This window comes from Photinus pyralis, unplaced genomic scaffold (genome assembly GCF_008802855.1).
Source record: "Photinus pyralis isolate 1611_PpyrPB1 unplaced genomic scaffold, Ppyr1.3 Ppyr1.4_LG5, whole genome shotgun sequence".
NCBI lineage: Eukaryota > Metazoa > Arthropoda > Insecta > Coleoptera > Lampyridae > Photinus > Photinus pyralis.
The window spans coordinates 39,658,248-39,670,059 of NW_022170596.1; positions in this window are offsets into that span (position 1 = coordinate 39,658,248).

Consider the following 11,812-nt stretch of genomic DNA (forward strand, 5'->3'; position numbering starts at 1 on the left):
ATTGTAGGACTGATCAAGGGTGCTAAGTTTTCTGAAATTAATAAAATTGAAGTCTCATCAAGATGTTGTAGCGGATGCCGGACGTGCCCTTATAATCATTTCGTGTAAAGATTTTGTTAGTAGCTGTGTGTAATTAAGCTAACTGATAGGTGCTTGTGTGTGGTTTACTTACCGTTTGCCATTGCACATAAAAATACGTACGAGTGTTTTTGACAAATACAGTCAATTGCTTTTCTTTCAATACCAAAGAATTTATCTTCTTATACTATACCACTCTCTTGTAGTGAAACACTACATTTTGTATCATCAGTTGAAACAATCTATCACGTACATTAAAAAAAGGTGAAAATGAAGGTCACAAAAAACCAGAAGTCTCTACAAAATCGTATATCAAAAACAATGAGGGTGTGTAATTACATTTAAAACTAAATACATTACCTTTTGTTATAGCACAAACTTGACTTTGAAACTTAACGCAAAATACCAGTATACTCGCTGAAGACTGAAGGCAAAAGCAAAAGTGAACTACATTTACAATGAACTTACAAAATGCAAATCAGCAAATCTAATTCAAGACAAATCTTCCATTCATATTGCTGTGTAAACAATGTCGGGTTGGACGTTAAGGTTTAGGTTCAGGCACCAGAATCAATACGAGTCGTTCAATTCCTAATCAAATGCTCATTACAATAATTCATTTAATTAATCTTATTCTTTACGGATAAATACAAAACGATTTTGCGTATTTAGCCTATCTATATTCAAGGTATTTCTTTATTTGTTTTCTCTGTAAAAAAATTATTTCCTAAAATTAATAAGGATAGAAAAATGTTTACCTCAATTTTCGTTATCAATTTGTTTTGTTAATTCATTTGTGACAGTTCAGATTTAATTTATTGGGTTTTTAATTGTGTAATTGTCCAGAGATTAGGTCGCCTTTTAATCGGAAAAAAATTGTAAGGTTAACGCACCTTCAAACGGTAAAACGGTGCCTCTCCGCCAAAAGTAATACACCGTGTCACACCAAAACCAACCAAGTCACACAAAAAATTCTGAATTCTATATTCTATATTCAACACTAATACTGGATGGGCTTGGTATGAACGTGTCTTTTTGAATTCTGTTACACTTGTTGGCGAACCTGACGTATATTCTACCTATCGTATGGTACAACATAAATAACACATAGTGAGATTATTATACTAAGATTCCCAAACGTTTTGTAATAATTGAGCAATTTTTAAACATATTAGGACAGTGAATAGGCCTCATGACCAAATATATTCCGAACAAGCAAAGATAAAAAGAATATTAACCCTTCGCAGTGTAAAAAACAGTGGACTACCATGATCCTTCTCACACTATTGTTACAAAAATAAAGGTGAGAGCATTTTTTAATCCACCAACAGTATGAAATTCTACAAATTGCCACTTATCCTTGAACGTTTCAGCAAACTAAAATATAAACATCAAGGTTTTACGAAAATACGCCATCCCCAAGAGTACTAGCTAAACAGTAAATTATGCCGAATACAAGCAATATGGAGTTATAAATCTAAACAAGTGTTAATAAATACATAATGATTGGCTATAGCAAATGAAATAATTAATGCATGCGTTAATAATAACAATCTAGGAAAGCGCAAACTAGTTTTGAATTGACCCGAAAATTAAAAAATCGGAAAACAATTTCTCCCAATGCAGATGTTATCGATGACCAAAAGGTGTATTCCAGTTGACCTTGCCTGTTAAGATCATTATTTATAATTCTTCTAACTTGACATTTAAATGTAATTAAAAGATGAACTGAAAATAATAACGCGGATATTAAAAAAAATCCTGTTACATAATCATTTTATCTAAGCAATTACGCGCGATAATCCCAAAAAAATACATCGTAAATGGAATCAGTTGCATCTCTATATAGGCCTCGTTGCTACTGTTGCCTTAGTACAATTATAAACAAATTAACATAATGTAGGTATGCTTCTTCGCGGCTTCACTATTAATTATTCTAATTTAAATCTTTTCGCCACTGTAGATTAATGGTTTTTAGACTATTCAAACATAATTACCGTGAATTTAAGCCAAATAAGATATTGATGGGCGGACTTTCGATTTCCAAACAGGAGTGTGTGAGAGGCTTCTTAATTATTTTTTGCCACGATTTTTCTTTCCGCACAAGACTAAGTGCGCAATATAAAACATTCTTCTATACGTACAACCTTGGGATATTTACCGATGTCGTAAATATTTTATTGATTAATGGTTTACGTTGTTATTTTCGAGTGTAATAATTTATGTTGTAGAATATGCTTTTGTTTAATGTTAGCGATATTTGGGGATTAGTGTTAATACACTTTGGTCACCGCATGAGTAATATCAAATTATATTCAGTACCTCGGGCTGGGCAGGTTTAAGGTAGCTGTAGTGCAGAGCAAGTTCAGTTAAAATAAAAATTTATACAATTTACTGTAACATAATTACGTGTAAGCTAACGTTTTGAATATGTAATAAATGGCAAATGTGCGAAGATTATGACGGAATTAACATTAAACGGATTATATACATCGCAAAAGTATTTTCATAGCTCCCTTCATCCCTGTAACCTGTTCTTCATAAGCCTTTCCGTCTGTTACTGGCTATTGGTTGGGTGAGCCATATAGCCCATCGAAGGTCTAACGATTCGGAAGCTCTAGAAAGCTCTATTGATAAATCTCTTTTAGACAGTAGATGACTGTTCTTTTTGCCATTTGTCCGATTCGTTCTGGCCCAAAGTTTTGCCAACCATGGCGTCTCATCTCATGTATACTCCCTTGGATTGAATGACCGTCATTCATTTGGGACCTCAAGAAAGTCAGTTAACCGGAATTGTAACGAAATGTTGTGCACAGAAACCTTGATTTTCACATTACTCAACTATACGAATAAAAATGTTGACCAAAGATACCAAAATCAAAATTGAATCCGCCTACTTCGGCTACTTCACATACCTTCATCATCACAATTTATTTAAAAAAACGAAAAGGTGCCCGATCTACCCGAACGATGCAGCTTTTCTAAAATGGGATGAAGGTGTTTTTGAAATCATCGTTAACCGTATATTTTTCTTTGTCAATTTTGAACCTTGCCTTTTGTTTGCGACATATCGCAAGATTTATGCCTTATCAGATTACATTTTTCGACTTTTATGCCAGATAAATATTTTAGTGTCGAGTTTTAAACACTACATGCTTTCTCCCAATCGTCCGATCGCCCACTCGCTTGATGGCTTCATGTCCATAGATTTAAAAGAGAACGAATGCATTACGATGAAGTTTTGCAGGTGGATTCTTTATCAAATGTTTAGATTGGAGTTCGTGGATTGGAAATCTTGGTAAAAAAATAAGGAAGGCTGACCTGGTGAGGCAGAATCAACCCCTTAAGATGTGTTGTAAAAATGATAGATGTGTGATAATCTCGAGGAACTTTCTGTATTCAGTACTAAAAACTTGATACTGAGCATGTCCAAAGATAAGTTATATTTCTGTATATAAAAAGATGCGCATTTAGAATTTATTCAAGAGCTCTAAAAAACTTGGACCATTTGTTCACAAATAAACTTTACTCCATAATATCTATTGATAAGAGAGAAAATTAAGTTAGTAATAATAAGAACATAGTAATACTCGGTAGAAGAAAGTAATATATATTATGTAAACACGTCCATTACATTGCAATTGTATTTTGGCGTGCAAATATTCGACAAATTCATTTGATACTGCATCAACGTTTATGACCGTTAATTCTTTACGAACATTTAGCAGTGCAACATTGTTTAGCCATTCTTGGCCCAAGTTCAAATGAGATTTCAAACTACTTAAACAAACAAACTTTCCTGCAGTTGCTTTTGTGGTAGGAATTGCTAAACAATTATAATAAACTTAGTCACTGCCACCAGAAGAGTAAAAACTCAGATATAAAAAAACGTTTTTAATAGACTTATATCCTTTATGCCTAATGTACGCTCATTGACAAAAAGTAATGGTCGCTTAACAGGTAAACTTTGAAGCATAACCAACCGACATGCCTATTACATCGAGCTCGGTCGGAGAGATACCTTCATTTGTTGGTTCGCATTTCCAAGTTGCACAATATATCCAAATGTTGATTGCGTATGTTGCAGGATTTACCCATTCTGCAATCATTACTTTTGTCAGTGACTGTACATTCGCGAAATTTTAACGAAATCATACTAACCGTTTTGCCGACAAAACATATTGTAGTTTTTTAACTTTTAACATTTTCTTTCTTAGTTTTTTGTATAGTAAAACCTGGCACAATTTTTGTAAGATGTGCAGGGTGGTTCAAATTCGTGGCTCCCCATTGGGATCTCTGCAACGGTGAGAGATACAGTGCAGGGTAGAGGCAAAGTTGCACAATTTTGTGACCAAAAAAACTCTTTATATTGAAAATAACTGAGATATCACCGAAAAACTGAAAATGTCTTCGTTTTCATTTTCCCTACCTTAAACGGTGGAAAATGGACAGTTCACGTTGGCATCTTCTAAAGGCATTTGTTTTCGGAGAATCTGAATCTGTTAGCAGAATTTCCACAATAAGCTAGATATAGAATCTATCTCCTAAGACCTCTAAGATGTACCCCCCCCCCCCCCCGTTTTTACACGGTAGTACACGTTTTGAAATAAAAGGAATCCGAATTGAACAAAGTCTCGATTATGACCGTCTGCAAGTCTGTCGGTCCGTCTGTACTCTCATTTTCCGCTAAACGGCTGAACCGACTTGAACCAAATTTGGTACACATATTCTTAGAGATAAAAGAACAGAATCGCGCATGCGCAGATGTGCAGGTGGTATCTGTGTTAGCCACAGAATTTTTTATTTCTCATTTCGGCAAAAATAATTTAAAAATCGAGATCTCTCCGAGATATTCGTTTTTTTCGGTAAAAAACGTTTTTTCCAAATGAAAATTTTCTTTCGGAGATTTATTTAGGAACACCTCAAGCGACTAATAACGCTTCGTTTTTCAATATTTCAAAACCGTTCCGTATATTTGTTATATAAATAAAAGCTCGGAGATTAGTTGGGTGCCCTTCTACTCTGAGGGCCTCCCGCAGTCGCAAGGTTCCTAGTTACGTCATATGGTAAGTACTGTCTGTTGTTAAATAATAGTTACTTATTATAAGACTTTAACCATTATCAAGTGAAATTTCCACGCGGGGTAAAACTGTTTTTCGGGGTTCGGGTCGCAGGCCCTAATTTATTTGTTTATTTGAGACAATTTAATTAACTACTGTTTCCTTCTAAAACCTATCGATATAGAAATCCAATTTTCACTCAAATTTGTGGGTGGTTTCCAACTCCTATTGTTCTCCATAGCGTAGGTGCCCCAGGTCCCACTAGTAACCTATAGCGTAGGATTACTCTCATCCGTGTTACAGCTGCATTTGACATCTGGGGCTGTTACAATAAAAGTTGCTCGCCCGTTACCTCAAAAAGAGTGAGCGCAAGCACCGACCCAACGTGCTGTACGTAACGCCGTTACCAGAAACGTCACCTCAAAGTTAATACAACCGTCAACAGTGTAACTCCTTTTTAAGGGAATTTTTCGAGAGAAAAAAATTACCCTTATGTGATGGTTTTGTCCGTCCGTCCGTCTGTTCGTCGTCTAAATCGAGAACGAAAAGAGAGCGATGTTAAACCTTCGCCAATCGGTTTCTACGAGTTCATGGATCAGTGCTATTGAATATGAGCCGGATTAAAAATCGTGTCGCGAGCTGACTTAACTGGGTTCGAGCAGTTGATAGTTATCTGCCGTTCCATCAATTTCACACACTTACAAGAATAACACCAATAAGTAAATAACTAATTGATTTCTGCAACTGCAATAAGACATGCAAGCAGGCATGTTACAGTTACAGGTATAAACGCAGGAGGTGCATAAAAAATGTTTTTGCCAGGGAAATTTTATCAATAACCATCTCAAAGTGCGCTTTCTATTTTTTAAAATTCAAAAAGTTAAAAAAAAAGGCATTTAGAGTTCTCAAGAAACTTCCTCGCAATTTATGGTATCACTTCTGCACAAAATCGGCGCCAGTTACAAACAATTGTCTTCGAGTGTTCTCCATACTTAATATACTATTTCCAGGGAAATTTTATCAATAACCATCTCAAAGTGCGCTTTCTATTTTTAAATTCAAAAAGTTAAAAAAAAAGGCATTTAGAGTTCTCAAGAAACTTCCTCGCAATTTATGGTATCACTTCTGCACAAAATCGGCGCCAGTTACACAAAGTGGTGCAGATTTTAATAGATAAACAGCTATAATGCATACATATCGTACCTTGCATTTATTTCATTTACCTACTAAAAACTCAGTAACAGATCCGCAAGTGTATGGTAATGGTTTATGGATTTTAAAGGTTAATTGGGGCCAAATGTCATTTACTTTACCTTCCACGCACATTCTCTCAACCATGTATACACTTTACAACTAATCGCACTCACAAATTGAAGATCTGACTCGTGCGCCTCTTAATGATATATTACGAGCAGCAAGAAATGAAGATTACCGGCTACTGCTGAATTCTCAGTTCAGTTCATGCTGTAAAAAAATAATTACACGGCTTTAAAGAATAATTACCAACGCTGAATTACTATCTCACTTAATTGTTAGTATATACTGAAAAAAGGCTAACCGTTACTTAGAGTTTAACAAAATTCAGCCACCCCAAATATAGAGCCAGAATTCTCAACTCGTTTATTTAATTTAAAAACGCGTGGAATAATGGGAATGCTTTTGTCTTATATATTACAACGAATGATAACATAATGGTGGCGCTTCTTTTTTTATTACTCATAAACCTGAGTTGAATTTCTAATAGTTTTGCGTTATTTTAATAGCAATAATTATCCTATCAATTGCAAACAATTTGCATTGTTCCTAGGTATGTTACAGACAATACGTACCTATACGAATGAATAACGATTAGATACCTACACATTGTAATAATTGCGATAATAAGGACGGTTAAAGACATATGCATAATTTTGGGTATGAAGCAATAAATAATCTTATCATTTGGTGCTAAGTCGGTTACATAGCTGTAGGTATAATCAACGTCCTCAGTGTCTAACGGAAGTATTCTTTTGGTCGCCTCGTGTCCGACTGACATGCGTGTGCTTCCGCTCGCAGGCCAACACTTGAATTTTAATTAAGTACACTGGCTCTTATCTATTAAGGATTTTATATTTTCTTCGGTTTTGAAGTGAATGCAAATTAGCAAACCTTTGTCGTTTAACGGACGTGTTTACTGACTCATTTCTCTCTTGGCGTATAATTAGATAGCCTTCATTTTTTCTGGCCTTCATTCATCTTTTGATGCTGAGATATGGATCACAAAAACAACAACACTTTTGGCTACTTATTTTCTTTTTAGAATGTAGTGTTCGCAAAAAATGATAAATAATTGCGACACATATTGGTGTTAACAAAAAATTACTTGAAGGTAACTAATATTTATAGAACCCGATAAACAGATAAATCATAGATAATGCAACATTTACCTTCCTCGTGTTCTTTCTTGATCAAGGTCTATGTGACATTGGGACCGCGGACCTTTAAAATAAGTTACAGGTTAGGATATATACTTACACGCATTAATTTAGATAAAAGCCGAAGTAAAAATTGATTTCCTCAATAGACATTTTATAAAATCAACGTGCGTTAATACCATGGTATGGGGTTTTAATAAGTTTTCCCGCACCCAAACTGGTTGATATTTATCCAAGGATAGGAAAGAATATTCTCTCATATTCAAATTAACAAACTATTTACATTTGTCAAGCGCGTATTAATTATTATGCTACATTTATAATCCCTCCTTCATTTAATGTGTAATGAAAATTTATTATGACAAGTACATTAATTACGTGTATTACATAAGAAATTGCTTAGGTATGTCCAATTTAAATTTGTACATAATTTCGATCTAAATTTTTCTAGGAGATATACATCAGTGAACGGTTTCAGTTACATACGAATCTATCCCGTGCGCAAGCATTAAAAAAACGTTAATTGGACAATAAACGGCCTTTTTCCACTATCAAATAACAATGAATATATCTGTGACCGTAATTGAAAAGAAAGAACTAGTTCACGTTCCGTACTTGAATGGGTCGAAAAATACTTTCTCCTAAATGAAATAGGAAAACGGCCGATTCACAGGTTTAATTATTACATTAAGTGGAAGGTTGGCTAATTTGTGAGATCCATTTTGTTTGAGCTATACCTTACTTTCAGAACTTCCAGAATTAAAAAATCTTCATATGATTAGGATAAGTAACCCCTTTTGTTTGTGTTCAACGAGCCTATTGTTGCTACAAGACCGTTCGTACCTTTTCAAAAATTTATTTTTGTGAAATAGAGCTTTGCTTTGATATGGTAAACCCTGATGAACAGTATTTTTTCTCACTTAATGAGAATGGTATAGCAGAAGAAAAGAACCCTGTTTACATTTTAAATAAAAGATAAATTGGTGTTTAATTCGCAGGAATTGATTTTAGTTTTCCAATGTTAGGCGAAAACTAGCATTAAAGCTGCAAGGTCGTGCAGTTTATTTCATTATCGCAGACCTTTTGCGATTGACCCGATATTCCAAGTAACAATGGGCATTACGGGGCTACCGAAGTTGTAAATTTTAATCTGGTGATTTAAGTGAGTATAATTAACAATAGATAATTAGTTGTGTTTCAGAAAACTTCGTCTGATTAGATTGGGTCTAGTCTCAAAAGAAGCTTAATTAACTTAATTTTAGAGATTACCAAGCGATTCCGCCGACCGGCTGGAATTCCTTACGTTCACGTTCCGTATTTTGGGAGGTTTATATAAGGTAACAGCACGATTTAGAGGAATATATTCTTGCCGTTTTGCCTTCGTGTCAATTTGGTAAATTTTGCATTTGAATGTAATTTCAAGGTATGCACTAGGTAAATGCACTTGATATTTTCATTCCGCGTGGAGTACGTTACGTTTTCCCGTAGGTAGTGAGTACAGTTAGTTAATTTGTGCTTCCGTTGCCGCTTGAGAATTCGCTACCGTGTCCGTGTGCCCAATTTTGGTTTAGATTTTGGTATGATCCCTGGAGTTTTCCGTTTCTTTGTTCAAGTACCCGTGGGTTCCAAATTTCCGTTCCGAAACCGCCGCCCTTGACTACTACGCTCAACATTTCCGTACCGTCCGCCGACCACCACATCCAGGTTGCCGCCGCTTTCACAAGCTGGTTCGACATAAAATACGTAATTTATTGCCTTTTTCTGTTAAATTAAATTTTATTTTAATCATATACGTACCGTTTAATTTCAAGCCCCTTTTTCACGGACTACCGAAGTTCGGCGTCCACCGACAAGCACTACTGATAATAGTTTTTTGTTCTGTATTTTTTATTTTTGAAATATGCACTGTATTACGAAACTTTTATTACTAGAAATCGGCGTTTGAATATTGTCTTCTGCAATTTTAACCGTACCCTTGCGTTTCAGTCGAGATGTAAGACTAACGCCCAAAAACTATTGAAACATACAGATTGTAACAACAATTAAGTAGTAAACATTGGCTGTAGAGGAGACAAAACCAATTATTTATTTTTCATCAACCGAAAATCTCATTGGGAACTTCAAAATTTGCCTTCCTTTAATTATTACCAAAATAACTGTGCACTCCTAAACGTGGATATTGCGGAAAAATTCCTATTCCAATTTCTTTTTTCCTTTTACAAGAATTTTGGAGGTGTTCAGTTCATGAAATATTATACTCATTACACAGTATCTACATGGAATATTAGATTGATATATTTTTTATGACATGTATTTTGAATTCGATATTTTCATGTTCCAAGATACCCAGATACCAAATTTAGTTCTTTTCCTCACTTTAGGGGTGCGTCATCTTGGGGTACTCTGATCTGGCGAAGAAATAATTAAAAATAAAGGCAAATTTTGGGAACATAGGAGACGTAGCTACCAATGGGACACATATTAGTTTGATTCATAAAAAAAATGCAATGTCTATTTCGTGGTCACGTGTCACTGCTAAAATGATTCTTATCTAGAGATCACTGAAACAAAAGAACTAAACTGTTTGCTGCAAAAAAAATCAAAACAACTGGCATAGATGAGATTCCTTGCAGGTTACAATTATTGATCTCTCTCTCACTCCGGAAAAATACCACTCCCTTTAAAAAATATGGAAATGGACCGCTGGAATGGTACCATTGACTTTTAGTATTGGTACCACCCTGGTAACTGGTGAAGACCAACACTCCACCAAACCAGCTCTAATTCCGCGAAAATAATAAGCGATATTGTTATTATGCACTAGAATAAAACGCGTGTTGATATTAAATTTTGGCCAATTACGGTGTGAGTAAATGCACAATTAATCGTTCTTAAGTTTCCTGCCAAATAATGTTGTGTACCAAATAGAATGAGCATCATGGGGAAATCAGAACCCACAAGAGATATACACAGTCGGTTAAAATAGAAAAAAGTTGTGTTTTAAAAATTTGGAAGTTCCAAAGATTCTCGAAAAAACCGAAATTACTTAACCATATCCCTCGCCATATCCGTTTTTATTTTTTTCTGGCCCTGTTTAGAAAGACATCAAAAAACAAATAACACTTCCTTGTAGGAACTTTTAAAAGCTATACAAAATGGTTCCAAACGTTTTCACTAGGATGTTTCGTCTTTGTGAAATTATCCTCGACTTCATATTTTTGTATGGAGCGGAAAAAAAGTACTTACCGTATTGAGTAGCATTTTTTATTATGAATAGGTACAATTATGCATGGCACAATATCATCATTATTAAGGATCCTCAGATCCTTTATAGTTTTGTATTGTCGTCCGTCCGTCCGTCCGTCCGTCCGTGTGCGCTCTAACTCTTTTTAAAAGTGGCCGATTGAGTTGAAATTTGGTGTACGGGTTCTTTGGACATTAAGGACGGACGCTATTGATTTTCAGGAAGCTGGTTCAATAGGAACAAAAGTTATAGGACTTCGAGTGAATCGGGAACAGGAAAAACTACGGGCTCAATATAATAGAAATCAACATATTTCATTCCCTAGGTCATGTATCGGGTTGGGACTTCCGCTAGATTATTCCCTATGACTCTTAGATGTGCAATACTTTAATATAACTCTTCTCTGTGGTATAGGTCGAAAGTTTTAGAGCAAAATGTAGCAAAAGTTACACTTTATACATGAATTTAGAGTTTTAAAAGGTTTCAAACGCATTATCTTGATGCAGCAAGAGTACATCACGTGCACATTTGATAACCGCATGTGTGTGATTCAAAAATGTTAAATTATTGCCATATGGGTTTTGATCAAAATAATCAAAATCGTTATTTATGCACCAAGATCGTCGAGAAAAAGACTAGGGGCATTATCTCAATGCTCAAGACATAAATTTGATGCATTTCTGGCGACCACATGGATTTTGATCAAAACATGTCAAAATCGTTATTTATGCACCAACATCGTTGGGAAAAAGACTAAGAGCATCATCTCAATGACCAAAACATGAATTTGATCTATTTTTGGCGACCACATGAATTTTGATCAAAACATGTCAAAATCGTTATTTATGCACCAAGAACGTTGGGAAAAAGACCAAGAGCATTATCTCAATGATCAAAACATGAATTTGATCTATTTTTGGCGACCACATGGATTTTGATCAAAACAAGATTAAGAGCATTATCTCAATGGCCAAGACATGAATTTGATGTATTTTGTAACATTAAAATAAATTATC